The sequence below is a fragment of the Acipenser ruthenus genome, chromosome 33 (genome assembly GCF_902713425.1).
Source record: "Acipenser ruthenus chromosome 33, fAciRut3.2 maternal haplotype, whole genome shotgun sequence".
NCBI classification, from domain to species: Eukaryota; Metazoa; Chordata; class Actinopteri; order Acipenseriformes; family Acipenseridae; genus Acipenser; species Acipenser ruthenus.
The window spans coordinates 8,740,208-8,759,838 of NC_081221.1; positions in this window are offsets into that span (position 1 = coordinate 8,740,208).

Consider the following 19,631-nt stretch of genomic DNA (forward strand, 5'->3'; position numbering starts at 1 on the left):
TTAAGCAATTTCAGTCTCAGTATCCGATGCCGTTTTGGTGACAGCTTGTGACAGTCTGGCTCGCAGTGGTGACGTCACGGACCAGGAAGTAGAAACCAAAACAATGGATGGACGGTTGAAGCTGAGTGCAATGGCACTCGGCGTATTTATTAATAAACAAACAAAAGATTTAAACAAAACACAAAACAAAAGGGCACAAGGGCCAAACGAATCAACAAACAAACAAGTAAGTGTCATGCTGGACAATCCAGCACGTTTTAGCAATTGTTTTTTTTAAATGTGACTCGCTCTCTCTGCTCCCCGTACTCTCCTCTGTACACCCAACCTCGAGTGCAGAGAGCTGCAGGTTTATATACTCTGGCCGAGGGATTAACTAGTTGTTAATTATCTTACTATCCCTCGGCCAGAGTCTGCACGCGTTTGGTAAGGATGCATGACTGTCAGCTAGTTAAATAATCAGTAGCTGATCAGCCATGCATCCTCACGGGGTTTTTAAATATAATAATAAAAGACGCTGCGCTTTTACCCGCACCGCAAACAAAAATACAAATAATAATACATAGGGGCGGGACACTCCGCCACACAGCTGTTTTAGCATCATTATTGTGATTGCTCCTATCAACCAATAATATCATTGACCAAGTGGGACCAATTGTTTTCTATCTCCAAGAGAACACCACTTCAAAACATCCTTAGGTATTTCACTCACAAGGCAATAAAGCTATAGTTGAAAAGGGAGGAAGAGAAGAATAACGGAGTAAGCCTTTTGCCTATATTCTTTGAAGTTTAAACTGTGGGAAAGGAATGTTTAGCCAAAGGTGTCACTTCCCTAAGAACGCAGAATACAGTGCAATCACCTTTCAAGTTGTCATAAAATTTAGGGTACACTAAAAACTTTGCTGCCATATGGCTGCTTCACTTTAATATTAAACCCACATTGTCTTCAAATTAGCTTAGTCTATGAAATCAAGCTAATTTTTAAACTATCCAGTTTCTCTAAAGTATATGTTTATCCAACACTCTGCATCCCTTACTCCTGCACCTCGCTCTTCCCTATCACCCTCTTGTAAAGAGGTTGCTACATCCTCACCCCATGGCTCTGTGCCAAGGGAGACCGGATGACGCACCCGGGAAAGTAGCCCACGCAGCAAACCGTCTTCACAGTCGTCCTCTGCCCGAGGAAGAAAAAGAAGCGCTGCCATTCCAAGCGATCGGTGGACGCAGAGTGGATGAAAAAGTTCTGGGCAGCTGTTTCACACTAAGGAACGGTTCTAGCAGGGGGCGAAGAGCACAGATTGGCAGCAGGATGACATGCTGTCTCTCGCTGCCTCTGAGGAGGTGGGCGAACAGGAGCTGGCTTTCCTGTCTGAGGACGTGGAGTCAGACAGGTACATCCCCTGCGGTTAAGCTCTCCCTGTCGGCAGAGCTACAGCTGGTCAAGAGGTACACTGCAGTCTTGCAAGTGCCCTGGCCTACAGAAGGTGGGACAAGGCAGTCTGTCTTTGATGATGATCCTACCACCTCTCCTGTCCCCCCCCCAGTGCACCCAGATTTTCTTTTTGAGATCCAGTCATCATGGGGTCACCAAGCTACAGCTCCTACTGTTTCCTTCAATTGTCATGTTGGTACAGGCGCCTAATTTAGCGTTCCTATCCAAGGACGCTATCTGCCGCAACAAACAGTGATGGGTCTTGGAGCGGATCCTCAAGCGTGCCTATTCAAACAGTGCGCTCACCACACGGTCAGGCAGCTTTAATAGTATTCTGGTAGCCTACCAGTCCTATTTGCTAAGGTCCCTCTCTGACATTAACAAGCCCTCACCACCACAACTGGATGAGCTGCGCTTGGTTAATAAGAACCTGCTGTCTGTCAAAACTGAACAGGCAGACTGTGGGGAGAAACCTGGTTGCGCTGGTAGCCGCACTCGTGCAGCTTTGGCTTTCCTAGGCAAGCATGCCTGATGGGGACAAACCACTGCTATTGGATGCCCCTATTACACCAGGGCATACCTTTGGTCCCGCGGTGGACGAGATGCTCCAGTGCTGTCACTGCGCTTGGGAATCCACGAAGGAGCTGGTGAGCTTGCTCCACCCCTAGTGTGTAAAACAGCATCAAACTGACACCCTAGACCCCACCTGCCAGAGGCGGTGTTCAGAACCGGCTCACGGCTGCTTGCGACGGAGGCTGCAATAGGTTCCGCTGTCCGGTGCAGAGACAAAAACCACAAGCCGTGTAGCAGCCCTAGGAGTTTGCTGTGAGAGGAGGGAGAGGAGAATATGTTTACTATTATTTGAACTACACTATATGTTATTAAAGACTACCATTTTTTTTCTCTGTGTCTACTTCCTTGCCTGCTTGTGCAGATTTATTTATTTATTTTACAGTTGCTAAGTAATGAACGAACTTGGCAACAAAAGCATATGCATGACAAAGTAACTCCGCATTCGGAGGGAAAGGTAGACACGAACTTTGGAGATGATTCGAAGATGGTAGAAGGAAGATTTGACCACGGAGGAGATGTGGGCATCAAAGGACAGGTTGCTGTCAAGAAGTACACCAAGGCTTCGTACTGTTGGGGAAGACAGCAGCAGAGAGTTTCCGAGGTTCAGGGCAGCTATATTGAGATTCTTAAGTTGAGATTTAGATCCTACTAGAAGGAGTTTAGATTTGCTAGTGTTCAGCTGATGAAAATTGGCAGACATCCAGGCCTTGATGTCTTAAATGCAAGCCGAGAGTAGGACCATGGCAGAGGGGCTTCCAGGGTGGAGTTTTAAATAGAGCTGGGTGTTCTAAGCATAAGAGTGGAACATGAGGCTGTGTTAGCAGCAGCTTGTCTGAGGCAAGATGCTGGGCAGTTTAGAGACTACAAAAAATGATTAATTAAATAATATAGGCTAGGTAGTTGTTAGTTTAGTTTGTTTTTATTCTGTATTAATTAAATTATATTGATTTTAAAAAAAGGCAAGAGAGAGCCAGACGGGTTTATTTATTTATTTTTATAATAAGGACATTAGTAGGTTCGTGTTGCTGCAGGGCCATGGGCAGATTTCAGTTCAACACCAGCTCTAAATAAAATGTTGTTACTGTTGTTAAGCACTGGTAATAATCAGAAGCGGTGGCATTTCAAAACAACAAAACTTTACTTTAGTGATGTAGGCTAGAATGTTTTTATTATTATTATTATTATTATTAAAAATGTGTCTATTTAAATTAATTTTCAGTTTTCATATTAACCTTTTTGTGCTCATTCAGTCAAACCAAGTAGGAATTTGCTTGTGACGTTTTTTCAAGTCATGTAAGCTTATTTATTTGTGTGTAAAAAAAAACACACAATAGAGTCGCAGTCCTTTTTCACAGCCACACTTACTGAAATTGTAAGGTAATCAAAATAATTTTGCTTATATTACTTTTCCCGTCATTCTGCGCTCTGTCAGCCGTTGTTAAAGATATATAATAATGTACCCAATCCAAAGCAAGTGCAAAGCTCCAAAATTTAAAATAAAAAATATAAATATTTTAAAACTAGCAAGAGATAACTAGCAGCAGTTATGTTATTGTTTTAAGTTATTTTATTATGGGTAAACTTTGCCCTCTAACTCAATGGACCATATTTAGAAGCAAGCAAAAAGGCAGACACACAATCCATAGAGGAATAAGACCTCTAAAAATTGTCAAAATGGTAATTGAAATTTGTATCAGAAAAACCCTGAGTTCAAGCACGGACTCCCTCCCTTTTGGGGTATGACTAACTTCCGTCATGAACCCACAGGATGCTGCTGTGGTGTCTCAGGAGGTAGCAGCTCTGCTGCAAAAAAAGGCAATTCATATGATAGACCCCTCCAGTTGGAGGAAGGATTCTACTCCATGTACTTCTTAATGCCCAAGCGGGATGGTGGCTCGGACAGGTCAACCTGTATCTGAGATGAAGGCGGTTCTAAATGTTAACAGTGCAACAGCTGTTGCAGTCATCAGGCCAGGCAACTGGTTCACCACGGTGGACCTCAAAGACGCCTATTTCTGAGTCCAGGGTGTTTCCACTTACACTGAGGGGCACCTCAATGTGTCCCAGACCGGTTTGAGATGGTACAGTTTCGTATCTCATACCCGATGAGTCCCAACTAGTCATTACGCAGCATGATATGGAACATCAGTGTGTTTTTGGATTATACTGCAGCAATGGCGGTCGCTAGCAAGCGAAGAAAATGTTTGCTTACCTTGGGATGGAGAGGAAATTAAAGCATTTTTGAATATTTGGTCAGAAAGTTCCATTCAGGAGCAGCTATTTGGTGCAGTGGAAAATCTTAAAGTTTTTGAAAAAATTGTGAAGACACTGCAGACAATGGGAATTGAAATGACAGCAATTCAGTGTTGTGACAAAATAAAAACACTTAAAATAGAATACAAAAAAGTAAAGGACGCCAACAACAAAAGAGGCAACAGCAGAAAAACGTTCAAATACTTTGAGGTAATGGACACAATATTGGGGTGCCGTCCGGTACACAGCCTCGAAGGTGTTGCTCGCCGGCTGCTACTACAGCCAGAGGGGGTTTTCATAACCGGCCTGCGGCTGTGCACCGTGGCAACTTTAACAAGTTCCGGCGCCAGCCGTATGTAGGTTCTATAGACATTGCCATCTCAAGTATATTGCAAATGTCATGGACTTTCTTATGTTATGATATTATATATTATCAGGAATCTACATTGAATGAACTTTAATTTAATTTGTCTAGCTTTGCCTAGAGATAACGATCAACCTATCACCTTGAATGCACCAGGCACTCAGGAAACAAAAGGCTAATCAAAACCATCTAGTGAGAAAGGTGGTTTAGCCTAGGAGTCTGAAAGAGAAAAATAGCTTAGAGATTTAAGACAAATTTCACATCATATTGATTTAATACCACTATGAGTACAAGATGCAAGCGTTTTTATTCTTAAATTGCCTAACAAGTGTAGAATAACCCACGTAATAAATCCCTAAGAGAATTAAACTGTTTGCAATGTCTAACCAAAGTCGCAACCAGGTGTCTAAAGAAATGTAATTTCTTGTGGTAAAAATAACGGGAATTCAGAATAAAATCTGAATTATTTAGCAAAAGTTATGCACGTTTTAAAAGTTTCCCCTTTCCAGATTATGATAAAGACTAATCAGACAGAGGAAGGGGGGAGCAATCAATCAAGATTGCAAGCCCATTCGCTACAAACTAGCCAATCGGAGCATGCAGCGGGAAATTCAAATAATCTCTTTGTTTGAAAAGTATAAAACCCCCTGCTTTAGCCCCAGCTCCTTGTCCCCAGCTCTAGCCCTCTAATCTGAGTCCCCAGCTCTACCCCCCTACGCTTGCCCTCTAATCTGAGTCCCCAGCTCTATCCAGACCTGCGATAGCCCCTGCTTTAGCCCCAGACCGACCGCTGATCCCTGCTTGCTCAGACTCTAAGAAACTACAAGACTGCACCTGGAGCCCTCAGCTCTCAGTATTTATCCATCAAGGTTGGGGGCCCTGACACTCGGAGAAACACAAGGTAACAGAATGCTGAAAGTGACTGCTTTTCAGGCTAGGTAACAATACTCTTAAATATCTATTCAGGTATTGTGTGACCCCTTGTTGTGTCAGTATGTACTTGTATTTCTTTGGTAAATTGTTGTTTTAAACCTTAGTTCTCATTGTAATGCTTTTAATGTGACATTAATTGTGTAACTGTTTTGTGTGATTTTCAAACTTATATTGTTGCATGCTTAATAAATACCATCTTTCTAAGAAGAGATTCCCAGTATTAAGTCATTCGCTCATGTTGAACAAACACGATTTATGAACTTTGAACAGTCTGGAATGTGGTCTATTTTTGGCTTCTTGTAACATGTAAATCCGCCATCGTTTTCAGAGAGCGATATTAAAAACGGGTTTGTACACTATAATAGGACACCGTTTATTGTAGAGGTCCCACCGAGATCTTGACAGTCAAAGGTATCTCTTTATCCCCTACAGTTTTTGGAGGTCCTTTAATTTATTGCTCTTAAGAATATATTAACTGTCTACAATAGTACCCACACGTAGAAGCAAAGACCTCAGGCTAAGCCAAAAGCCCGGCAGCTGCCCTAGGGCCTTGCTGCCACAAGCCCAGGGTTCCTTTTCAGGAAACCACCTGGAGTAGTGGCATCAGTGCACCACGGACATCTGGGTGCTTTCTACTGTATAGACTGGCTATTCTCTCCAATTCAAGCACGGCCCCCTCCCTTTCAGGGCGTAACTACAACATTAGTCACAGACCCAGGAGACGCTGCAGTACTGTCTCGGGAGGTGGCAGCTCTGCTACAAAAGCAAGATATTTGCACTGTACAACCCCTCCACTTGATGGAAGGGTTCTACTCCAAGTACTTCCTGGTGCCCAAGCAGGATGGTGGCCTCAGACCAATCCTCGACCTCAGACAGGTCAACCTGTATCTGAGTCGACGGAGGTTCAAAATGTTGACCATGCGACAGCTGTTGCAGTCAATCAGGCCAGGTGACTGGTTCACCACGGTGGACTTAAAGGACGCATATTTCCACATCCTGTAAGACCAGGGCACAGGAAGTACCTGCGGTTCGCTTTCCAAGGAACAGCATACAAGTTCCATGTACTGCCATTTGAACTTTCTCTAGTGCCCTGTGTCTTTTCAAAGTGCATGGAAGCTATCCTGGCCCCATTGAGACTCAGAGGCATCAGAGTGCTCAATTACTTGGACGATTGGCTCATTTGAGCCCTGTCTCCAGCACAGGCAGAGGCCCACACGGAACTCATCACTGGCCACCTTCATCGGTTGAGCCTGACGGTGAATCGTGCAAAGAGCCAGCTCACACCTATGTTAATATCCTCCTATCTAGGAGTGCAATTGGACTCCAAGTCTATGCTGTCCACTCTATCGGACAACAGAGTGCAGACAATAGCCGTCTGTTTGAAGCTTTTTTAGCTCAATACAGCACTTACAGTAGTGACCTTCCATAGACTTCTGGTCTTGATGGCAGCAGCTTCCCAGACCCTTCCTTTGGGTCTTCTGTTCATGTGCCCTCTCCAAGCCTGGTTCAACAACAGGGTTTTTCAGCCCTAGTGACAGTGTCTCGCCACTGTCTAAAGGCGCTCTCTTAGTTGACACAGCCTGCCCATCTACGTCTAGGCGTAACATTGGGCAGCGTCACCAAAAGAGAGGTCATCACCACTGACTCGTCCAGCCACAACTGGGGCGCTGTGTGGAAGGGCAGGGGTGCACAGGAGCTATAGCACCCAGTGGCAGGGTGGTCATGTAAATCTTTTGGAGCTGCAGGTAGTTTATCTGTCCCTGCAGAATGTATTACAGGAGGTTCAAGGGAGACATGTGCTTGTCTGGACAGACAACACTACCGTGGTGGCTTATATAAACCACCAGGGTGGCCTCAGGTCTCCCAGTCTCCATCGTGTGGCCTGCAAGCTGTTGCTCTGGGCACACAAACACCTTCTCTCACTGCGGACGGTACACCTGCCGGGGGTAGTAAACTGGACGGCGGACCTCCTTTCCAGGAGAGTTCCCAGCGCATCGAGGTAGTGAGCCTCATGTGGGACAGGTACGAGAGAGTAGAAATAGATCTCTTTGCCTCCCAGGAATCGACCTACTGCCCTCTTTGGTTCTCCATAGAAGACGGGGACCCACTGGCGATAGATGCCTTGGCACACCAGTGGCCGAGGCAACTGTTGTATGCCTTTCCACCACTCAAAATGCTCCCGCTGTGCCTAGAAAAAATCAGGCAGGACCAGGCCAGGGTGCTATTAATAGCCCCTTACTGGCCCAGGACACTTTGGTTTTCAGCTCTGATGCAGCTCCTGAGCGACCAGCCTTGGAGCCTGCCCAATTGCCGCGATCTGCTCAGTCAGGCACAGGGAACCTTATGGCATCCCGACCCATCGAGCCTACAGCTCTGGGTCTGGCCCCTGAACGGTTGCAATTAAGCCGTCTGGGTCTGTCCAGTGGGGTCACTGACACCCTGCAAAATGCCAGAGCAGTGTCCACACGTTCCCAGTATGGTTACAAGTGGGGCGTCTTTCAGACATGGTGTCAGCCTCATGGGTTTGATCCCATGATTTGTCCCATGGCAGTAATACTGCAATTTTTGCAGGACCAATTTGACAAGGGGAAATCCCCATCCACGTTAAAGGTCTATCTGGCAGCCATTTTGGCCTCCCATGTCAAAATTGACTCGGTCTCCCCAGGAGCTCACTTCCTGGCTGGACAATTTTTGAAAGTCGCTTGGCGGCTTTGGCCACCTCTGAAGGATATTGTTCCTCGCTGGAGGCTTAACATAGTGCTTGAGGCACTCATGAAGCCTCAATTTGAGCCCTTACGTTCTGCTGAGCTGAAATTGTTGTAAAGTGGCTTTCTTGCTTTCAATCACCTCCGCTAAGCGGGTGAGTGAGATGCAAACATTTTCATTTGCAAAAGCCTGCTTAATTTTTTCAGAAGCCAAGACAAAGGTTAGCTTCGTACCAATCCTGCTTTTTGTCCTAAAACTATCTCAGCATTCCACATCAACCAGTCTGTGGAATGGGAGGCTTTCCATCCACCTCCTTTCCAGTCTGACAGGGAGCGACAGTACCTGTGTCTGTAGCCCTCTTATGCTCTCGGGGGCAAGCGTGGCTACGTCACAGGCGCTTGTGTGCAGCTTTGGTATTCAGTTGCTTCAATAAAGAAGTGTCGTTATTTATACAAGCTGCTTTTTAATATTCTTCAGTGATTCACAACACAATCACGATCTTAATTCACTTTCTGGTTGTTTAGTTTACAACAGTCTAAAAAACAGCTATTGTTGGTCTCTTTGTTAAAACAGTACTACACACTGTAGCAATCTTCCACTACCTTCTTGTCCCAGACACAGGTACAGGTAAGATCGCTTGCCACATATAAACATTCCCCTCTGGAATCAATACAAGTACCATGTGAGCAGAGCATGCCTAGTGACCTGAGGCACCACCTCCAAGCCTCCGCAGCAAGGAGCCAGCAGCAAGGACGGGGGAATACTGAACGTGGGGCCCCAGCGCACCAGCGCCCATAGAGACAGTTCCAGCGGAACCACTCCAGGCAGCCTCCAGGGCTGCCTCCACCCCAGCCTCAGCAGCCCCAGCAAGGGCCCTGAAGGCTTGCGGCCTCAGACCCACCCATTCACACAACGCCATCTGCACTACTATTTGTATGATTATATTTAAAATGATCCAAATACTCTACATAATAGTGTGGCCATACAGTACAATATCATCTTTTATAGCAATGTAACTTAGCAGAGAACAGTGTAAGTGAACAGGTAAATTGGTCATTTCACTGGCTGTGGTATTTTGAACTTTGTGACTTCCAATAAATGTCTTTCATTCTTCTTAAAGGTCATTCAGTGAAATCTGGTAATATCTTATTTATTCAAATACTGGATTTACTTTAATCAACAAAGACCAATGATTTATCTGGTAAAAATATGAACTTTTGAACATTATTCATATTTTAATAAATCAGAACAATACCGGAGTCATGTATTAACATTAATGCTATCTGCCTTCTGTACACATCAATAGCAGATCAATAGCAAAATATACTCTGCAAACTGAAAAGTTAGACAGATTTTGCCAGTTAGGCTCATATTCAATTCATTTCAAATGAAATGTATTTCAGGGAAGGTAGTTGAGCTGCTTTTCACACTTACATGGTTGGTAATTTCAGTATTAATGAGCTTCACAGTATTCATAAGCTCATGGTTTCATTCAGCAAAGAGAAATGAACTAGAAAAACCCAACCCACCCATATGTAATAACTTCTTTTTAAATCCGTCATCCTGTTGTATGAAATTTAGTATTCCAAAAACCTGTGAAGGTAATTTATTAATTTATTGTATATGGTGGTTTTAATAATAGTCCCACACATTAATAGCTTGGTTTAATTTAAAAATATTACTTATTCAAGCAGGATTGAAGGCTTCACGTTCCCTATGAATAGATGCTTTACAATTAAACTACCCTGTCTATGTATATAGTGTTTTGTTGTGAAAGTGTGTCCACGTGAGAATGTATGTATACATCTCGTAAGAATGCGTGTTTGATTGAAATCCACGTGTGTATTCTGTTTAGATAAGTGTTGGCTTGGTTTAGATAAGAGTTGAAAAAGGACATGATGCTGGGTTCTCCAGCAGTCATTACATATGCTTCTGAGGGGAGCACAGCAGAAACCAGCCCGGCCGCTGCCACGAAACAGAATGACTGACATGGAATGAATCCTCCCCCCCCTTCTCTTTCAAAGAAAATAACCTTACATGGCAATTGTCTTTTTTAATGCATCAGGCAACTTACTTTTTTACATGGTCTATCATTTTAAATAACACACATAGAAAAGTGATACATATAGTTCTACCTTGCACACAAAAACTCCACATGAGACACTATCCAGTTGTTTAGGATGTGCAACAGTAGAGCATGTCCATCTAGATATTGTGCAGCCTTTTCGTCTCATGAAGGCCCTTAAAGTAACATACCATACATTTTACATATTTAAAACAAAACAAAAAAATATTGTAAAAGCATAATAAATATTAATCACAAAAAAGGTGTGGCGCTCAACCATTTCTGATTAGACATAATACATATGAAAACTTTGTAACGGTCACCCTGCACAGTTGATAGGCAACTGTACTGTCCTCCCTTAGGAGATACTACTGCCCAAATAATTAGAACTAAATAAGTCAGTAAGGGTGACTGACAGTAAAACAGGGTCATCACAATGCGTCAATTTAACTAAACAAACACCGGTTTATTCCAAGGAACACAAAGCTTGACAAAGAGAATCAGACTAAACAATTACAGTAGAAAAACTAAATTAGGAACAGAGTGACAAGGAAGAAAATATAGTGAAAACAAACCCAGGAAAACAGATTAGAAATGAATATACACAACAGAGCTTAGAGAATATATCCACAACAAATTAACAATTACTGACACAGAGGATAATGAATATACGGAATGAATGAACAATGCAACACAAAATATAAATCATCAAAATAGTATGAGCGTCCCAAAAAGTAACAAAAGGAAAAAAATCAACGATGACCAAGACAATGGAAAGAGCTCACTAAACCGGTATTGAAGTCCAGTTAATTACTTGGGATGAACGTGAACGATGGTGTAGATGACGTCATGAGATGGAAAACATTGAGAACGATGAAATGGAGGCTTGATGAAAACTGAGGTTGCAAACAATCCAGAACAGATGCACAAAAACATACAACCACACCCTCCAGCAGAAAACACAAAAGAAACTACCCTACCTAATTAAGCAAAAAACTGTAACTAGACAATAAACTAAAGCAGCAGACAACAAGAAAAATAGAGGCTAAAGAATAATATCTAGCTAACAATATAAAGATTATGCTACAAAAGGTAGACAGACTCTCCCACCAGGGTGCTAGGTACAGGAGAAAAAAACACACTCCTATCCCCCACAATCAGAGAAATAAGAAACAGGTGAAGATTGACTGTGTGAGAGGATTGGTGGATGAAAATTTGAATGGACCAATGGGGTGAAAGAAAGAAAGAAATGGATACTGGGAAATGTAGTTTTTATAGGTTGGCCTGGCCAGGCTACTGCCTTTACTTAAAGAGACAGGTGGGTGAAAATTACACCCACATATGTAGCAACAGTGCTACAACTTGTAGCAGGATGGAAGCCTGCCAGTGTAAATAGTGGCACAGATGTAAATTTGGCAGGGATGGGATTAAATATACCCCTGGCAACAATTATAGATGTGGCCATTCCCCAATTATGTAATTGAGTGCTAATTGGGGAATGGCCACCTGTATATAAAGGGAGAGAAAACCCCTTTAGGCAGTTTATGAGAAAAAACTGAGTGTAGCAGGTGGTGCTTTCATTAATTACACCGAGATTGCTGTTGCTTTGGTGTAGTTTCTTTTAGTTTGTATTTTTGTTTTTGTTTGTTTAAATCTTTTAGTTTGCTTTAATACTGCAGCCATAACGTTTCTGCATCTGCTTTCTGAAGGTAACAAGCCTTGGCCACCGTGATACCCTTTCATTCCCACAAACCGTTAAAAAAAACTGACAGTCCCATGTTTACCATTAAAGTTTGTAACTTTAATGGTAAACATTAAAGGATATTGTAACCATAAAATGACAGTAACATCCGTATTACTAGTACCTTGTCACATCTCTGCACTTCTCTATTTCAGACTTCATTTGCCCAAAAGGGTTTAGGTACAATGCATTGTTAGCTGCAGGGTACATAACCTAAAGTAAAAAACAAACAAAATAATAGGTGATTTCCAATAGGCAGGCAGATGAGACTTTGAAGTAATATAAAATATATAACATGTATTAAATGGTTAGGAAAAATAGAGCTCTGTGCCTTTAAATCAGAGTTTTGCAAGTCCCATTCTTTGCAAAAGTGTGGTGCTCTCTTCAACAGCCTGGGTCCTTCCTCCTGCTGTCCTAACTCACTTGCACATTTGGGTGTGTATTATTATTATTATTATTATTTATTTCTTAGCAGACGCCCTTATCCAGGGCGACTTACAATCGTAAGCAAAAACATTTCAAGTGTATCTTCACTGGACTGCAGCACCTAACTCTCAGTGCTACAGAATGTCTCCTTTCTATAGACTGCTCATTCAAAACTAAGCTACTAAACTGAATAACAAAAAATAAAATAAAATAAAATAAACTTAAGTTGCAACAGAACTTAACTCCCGCAGCAGGCTCCTTATACAGCTTCAGCAGTATATGCTAGAGCAGTGGATCTCAAATGTGGTCCTCGGGACCCACTGTGACTTCTGATTTTCATTCCAACTGAGCTCTCAATTATTTAACTGAACCATTAATTGAACTACTTATTTGTTTAATTTGACCTTTTTGATTCTGCACTAATAATTTGCTTAATTAGACTTTTTAAACTGGGTTTACAGTGTAAATGTATGAAAAGAAGACAGACGTAGCCATAATACAGTCAAATTTAATGTCACTTCTGTTAATGTCACATTCTGCTTATCATCAAATTGAAATGTCCCGGCCCGAATATAATGCATGCTGTGACTTTGATGTTTTGTGTTTTTAAAATGTATTAATGATCATGCATTGCTGAGTTTGTTGCACTCACGTATCAGGTGGTGTCTGGAATGATCCAAATGCAATTAAAACAGCGAGTGGAGGCGTGAAATAAATATATTTATAACTTCTCTTATGCAATTATTTTAATAGCGATTAATAAAATCAGTCATAACAGTACTTCTCAGGTGCCTTACAGAAAAGTGAAAGAGCAGCACGCCGCACTGGCATGGTGTGCTGTAATGGAATCAGAGATGAAAAGTTCTGCTAGGAGAGAAGAGTAGTGAGGAGCTGGCGAGCCCAGAGACCCGGGAATTTTTTTTAAGGCGAGCAAAGCGAGGTTGGAATTATTTAAGACGAGCGCAGCGAGCTGGCATCAATAAATTAAAAGTAAATCAGCTCATTTTTGCTGTTTAATCTACTATTTGTTATTGTAAACAAGTAACACTTCAAAGAAAAGTTTAAAGTACCTAATATTGTCAGGCAGTCTCCCATCGAGGTACCAACCAGACACGCATATTATTATTTAATTTTCTTAGCAGACACACTTATCTAGGCCAACTTACAATTGTGACATACAATTATCCATTTATACAGTCGGGTTTTTTACTGGATCAATCTAGGTAAAGCAGCAATGTGTCCCCCACCTGTGATTGAACTCACAATCCTCCAGTCAGGAGCACAGTGCTCTAACCGCTACTCCACAGATGCTGCAAGTGACGGATCACTAGTGTCTCATTGTATAACTAAATCTCAGCAGTTTCTGACAAGTTTTTCTAACTTGTACGAGTAACTACCGTTCCTCTCAATATATATATATATATATATATATATATATATATATATATATATATATACAGACGTGCTCAAATTTGTTGGTACCCTTACAGCTCATTGAAATAATGCTTCATTCCTCCTGAAAAGTGATGAAATTAAAAGTTATTTTATCATGTATACTTGCATGCCTTTGGTATGTCATAGAATAAAGCAAAGAAGCTGTGAAAAGAGATGAATTATTTCTTATTCTACAAAGATATTCTAAAATGGCCTGGACACATTTGTTGGTACCCCTTAGAAAAGATAATAAATAATTGGATTATAGTGATATTTCAAACTAATTAGTTTCTTTAATTAGTATCACACATGTCTCCAATCTTGTAATCAGTCATTCAGCCTATTTAAATTGAGAAAAGTAGTCACTGTGCTGTTTGGTATCATTGTGTGCACCACACTGAACATGGACCAGAGAAAGCAAAGGAGAGAGTTGTCTGAGGAGATCAGAAAGAAAATAATAGACAATCATGGTAAAGGTAAAGGCTACTGTTAACTACCTGTTAACAGGTGCAGAAGTCTCATTGAGAGCTACAGAAAACGTTTGATTGCAGTGATTGCCTCTAAAGGTTTTGCAACAAAATATTAGGTTAGCGGTCCCATCATTGTTGTCCATGCCATTTTCATTTGTTTTATTATTTACAATATTATGTTGATTAAAAAATCAAAAGCAAAGTCTGATTTCTATTAAATATGGAATAAACAATGGTGGATGCCAATTACTTTTGTCAGTTTCAAGTTATTTCAGAGAAAATTGTGCATTCTTCGTTTTTTGTGGAGGGGTACCAACAAATTTGAGCACGTCTGTATATATATATATATACAGTACTGTGCAAAAGTTTTAGGCAGGTGTGAAAAAATGCTGTAAAGTAAGAATGCTTTCAAAAATAGACATGTTAATAGATTATATTTATCAATTAACTAAATGCAAAGTGAGTGAACAGAAGAAAAATCTAAATCAAATCCATATTTGGTGTGACCGCCCTTTGCCTTCAAAACAGCATCAATTCTTCTAGGTACACTTGCACAAAGTCAGGGATTTTGTAGGCAAATAGTCAGGTGTATGATTAAACAATTATACCAAACAGGTGCTAATGATCATCAATTCAATATGTAGGTTGAAACACAATCATTAACTGAACCAGAAACAGCTGTGGAGGAGGAATAAAACTGGGTGAGGAACAGCCAAACTCAGCTAACAAGGTGAGGTTGCTGAAGACAGTTTACTGTCAAAAGTCATACACCATGGCAAGACTGAGCACAGCAACAAGACACAAGGTAGTTCTACTGCATCAGCAAGGTCTCTCCCAGGCAGAAATTTCAAGGCAGACAGGGGTTTCCAGATGTGCCGTCCAGCTCTTTTGAAGAAGCACAAAGAAACGGGCAACGTTGAGGACCGTAGACGCAGTGGTCAGCCAAGGAAACTTACTGCAGCAGATGAAAGACACATCATGCTTAGTTCCCTTCGCAATCGGAAGATGTCCAGCAGTGCCATCAGCTCAGAATTGGCAGAAAACAGTGGGACCCTGGTACACCCATCTACTGTCCGGAGAAGTCTGGTCAGAAGTGGCCTTCATGGAAGACTTGCGGCCAAAAAGCCATACCTCTGACGTGGAAACAAGGCCAAGCGACTCAACTATGCACGAAAACACAGGAACTGGGGTGCAGAAAAATGGCAGCAGGTGCTCTGGACTGATGAGTCAAAATTTGAAATATTTGGCTGTAGCAGAAGGCAGTTTGTTCGCCGAAGGGCTGGAGAGCGGTACACGAATGAGTGTCTGCAGGCAACAGTGAAGCATGGTGGAGGTTCCTTGCAAGTTTGGGGCTGCATTTCTGCAAATGGAGTTGGGGATTTGGTCAGAATTAATGGTCTCCTCAATGCTGAGAAGTACAGGCAGATACTTATCCATCATGCAATACCATCAGGGAGGCATCTGATTGGCCCCAAATTTATTCTGATGCATGACAACGACCCCAAACATACAGCGAAAGTCATTAAGAACTATCTTCAGCGTAAAGAAGAACAAGGAGTCCTGGAAGTGATGGTATGGCCCCCACAGAGCCCTGATCTCAACATCATCGAGTCTGTCTGGGATTACATGAAGAGAGAGAAGCAACTGAGGCTGCCTAAATCCACAGAAGAACTGTGGTTAGTTCTCCAAGATGTTTGGGCCAACCTACCTGCCGAGTTCCTTCAAAAACTGTGTGCAAGTGTACCTAGAAGAATTGATGCTGTTTTGAAGGCAAAGGGTGGTCACACCAAATATTGATTTGATGTAGATTTTTCTTCTGTTCACTCACTTTGCATTTTGTTAATTGATAAATATAAAATATTAACATGTCTATTTTTTCTTACTTTACAGCATTTTTTCACACCTGCCTAAAACTTTTGCACAGTACTGTATATATATATATATATATATATATATATATATATATATATATATATATATATATATATACACACACAGTGCCATGAAAAAGTATTTGCCCCGTCTGATTTTCTGCATTTTTGTACATTTTTCACATTGTATTTGGTCAGATTTTTTTTGTGGGTTGTAGTAGTATATAGATGGAGTCTGAGAGAAAAAAATGACACCAAAGTTTGGTGCTTCTTTCATTTGTTTGGTGTGCAAGGTAATCAAACATGCAATCTTCAGGTGTGAAAAAGTTATTGACCCCCCCCTAGTTAACTCAACCCAATTAAATGGATAATTAGGGTCAGCTGTTTGAGTACTTTGGTTAACAACCAGGCCTGATTTGGGCCAGCCCTGCCCAATATAAATCTGACTAACTTTGGCCCACAGGTTCTAGAGCAGGGGTGGGCAATCCTGGTCCTGGAGGGCCTTTTTCCCTCCTGGCTTTTGTTCCAACTGTGCTCTAAATTACTTAATTGTACTGATTATTACCAATTATTGGTCTAATTAAGTAATTTAGAGCACAGTTGGAACAAAAGCCAGGAGGGACACCGGCCCTCCAGGACCAGGATTGCCCACCCCTGTTCTAGAGGCACATCATGCCACGAACAAAAGAAATTCCTGAAGACCTCCGGAAAAAAGTTGTTGATGCCTATCAGTCTGGAAAGGGTTACAAAGCCATTTCTAAGGCTCTCAGGCTTCACCGAACCACAGTCAGAGCCATATTGTCCAAATGGAGAAAGTTTGGGACAGTAGTGAATCTTCCCAGGAGTGGCCGTCCTGCCAAAATCTCTCCAAGAGCAAGGCGTACAATTGTCCAGGAAGTCACAAAGAACCCTAGAACAACATCCAGGGATCTGCAGACCTCTCGTCTCGGCTAAGGTCAGTGTTCATGACTCCACCATTAGAAAGACACTGGGCAAAAATGGGATTCATGGCAGAGTAGCAAGGCGGAAACCATTGCTCACTAAGAATAACATGAATGCTCGTCTCAAGTTTGCCAAAAAGCACCTGGATGATCCTCAAGAGTAATGGAACAATGTTCTATGGACAGATGAGTCAAAAGTGGAACTTTTTGGCCGACATGGGCCCCTTTATGTCTGGTGAAAACCAAACACTGCATTCCACAGTAAGAACCTCATACCAACGGTCAAGCATGGTGGTGGTAGTGTCATGGTTTGGGGATGCTTTGCTGCATCAGGACCTGGACGCCTTGCCATCATTCACTCAGGGTCCCTTTTATCTAATATTAGGTTTTGGTTGAAGATCTGATAACATTCAGTGTCAAAAATATGCAAAAATGCAGAAAATCAGACAGGGGGCAAATACAGATGGTAATTCTAAGTGATTTAGTTCTGCCGCTGCAACATGGTGAAAACAGCAACTCTTGGAGCTGTACAGAGGCTCTAGGTAGTTTGAAACAAATTTTTCTAACTTATAAAAGGAACTACTGTTCCTCTCAATCTCGGGAGTTTCAAATAAGTTTTTCTAACTTGTACGAGAAACTACTATTCCTTTCAATTTGGGTCTCCGTCTGGATTCCCTTGCAATGCGAGCCTACCTGTCGGACGACAGGGTAGCTGGTATTCGCAACTGTCTGGCCCTTTCAACCAGGGTCCACAGTGCAATTAGTGTTGTGCCAGAAACTACTGGGTCTGATGGCCGCAGCGTCCTCAGCCATTCAACTGGGGTTACTTCACATGCGCCCACTTCAAGCGTAGCGCAATGCCTTTCGGCTACACCCCAAGCGCGACAGAAACCGTCGGCTGACAGGGTCTCATCTGTGCTGGACAGCGCTACGCTGGTGGAGGCATGCCCCTCACCTGAGCAAAGGCGTAAGGATGGGAGTCACTTAAATCTGTCAAGTGGTGACAACAGACGCATCCAACTCCGGTTGGGGGGTGGTCTAGGCAGGCAGAGGAGTCTGCGGATCCTGGTCGGGCCACTGGACGTCCCTGCACATAAATGTGCTAGAGCTGAGAGCAGTCCACCTCGCTCTGCAACATTTCCTCCCTGTGCTCTGCAACAACATGTCCTTGTCCTCACAGACAACATGTCAGTGGTTGCGTACATGAACCACCAGAGAGGGCTTCGGTCCCTGGGGTTACACTGCATAGCCTTTCGGCTGCTGATCTGGGCACAGAGGCACCTCTTGTCCTTCCCTGGTGAACTGGGCGGCAGACCTCCTCTCCAGGGAAGGTCCTCACCTGTCAGAATGGCGACTGCACCCTCAGATGGTGCAGTGCATTTGGTAACGCTTCAGGGAAGCCCAGATCGACCTCTTTGCCACAGCAGAGATGACCCATTGCCCCCTGTGGTTCTCCCTCTGCAGCTGCGGAGGTCCACTAGGTGTCGACGCCCTAGAGCATGAATGCCCCAAAGCGCCTTTATACACTTTCCCGCCTATACCGCTGCTCCCTGCCTTCAGGAGAGAGGAAGCGACAGTTCTCCTGGTGGCACCCAGATGGCCCAGGAGAACCTGGTTTTCGAACCTCTGCCAGCTGCTGCAAGATCTTCTCAGCCAGACAAAAGGCAGCCTCTGGCACCCAGAACCGGGCAGACTCCAGCTGTGGGTCTGGCCCCTGAACTGGACCCTCTGTCCGCCCTAGGGCTCTCAGAAGAACGTTCTTCTAGAAGAGCGTTGTACGCCTATAAGTCGAAATATTTTCAAAACTGGTGCATGGCTGGAGGCCATGATCCCGTGTATTGCCCTATAGCAGTTATTTTACAGTTTCTGCAAGATCTCCTAGAGGCGGGTAAATCCCCCTCTACGTTGAAAGTGTACCTAGCAGCCATATCTGCTTGCCACATTCCCATCGACTCAGTATCCCCGGGCGCTCATATTCTGGCGACCCATTTTCTAAAGGGTGCTCGGCGGCTACGACCTCCTATAAAGGACGTCCTCCACGAATGGAGTCTAGACGTGGCAATGCAGGCTCTCACGAAGGCCCATAGATACCATAGAGCTGAATTATATCTCTATGATGACAGCCTTTCTGTTAGCTATCACCTCCGCTAAGCGGGTCAGTGAGCTACAAGCACTGTCCGTGCACAGTTCCTGTATGCACGTTTGGGACGATGGAAACAGGGTATTGTTGCGCACAAACCCTGCTTTCCTCCATAAGGTGATTACAGCGTTTCACTTGAATCAATCAATGGAACTAGAGGCTTTCCATCCCCCTCCCTTCGCTGAGGAGTCGGATATGACATTAAATTCCCTCTGCCCAGTTCGAGCATTGAGATGCTATGTGAATAGAATGAGAGCATTGCGTCAGTCTGATCAGCTCTTTGTC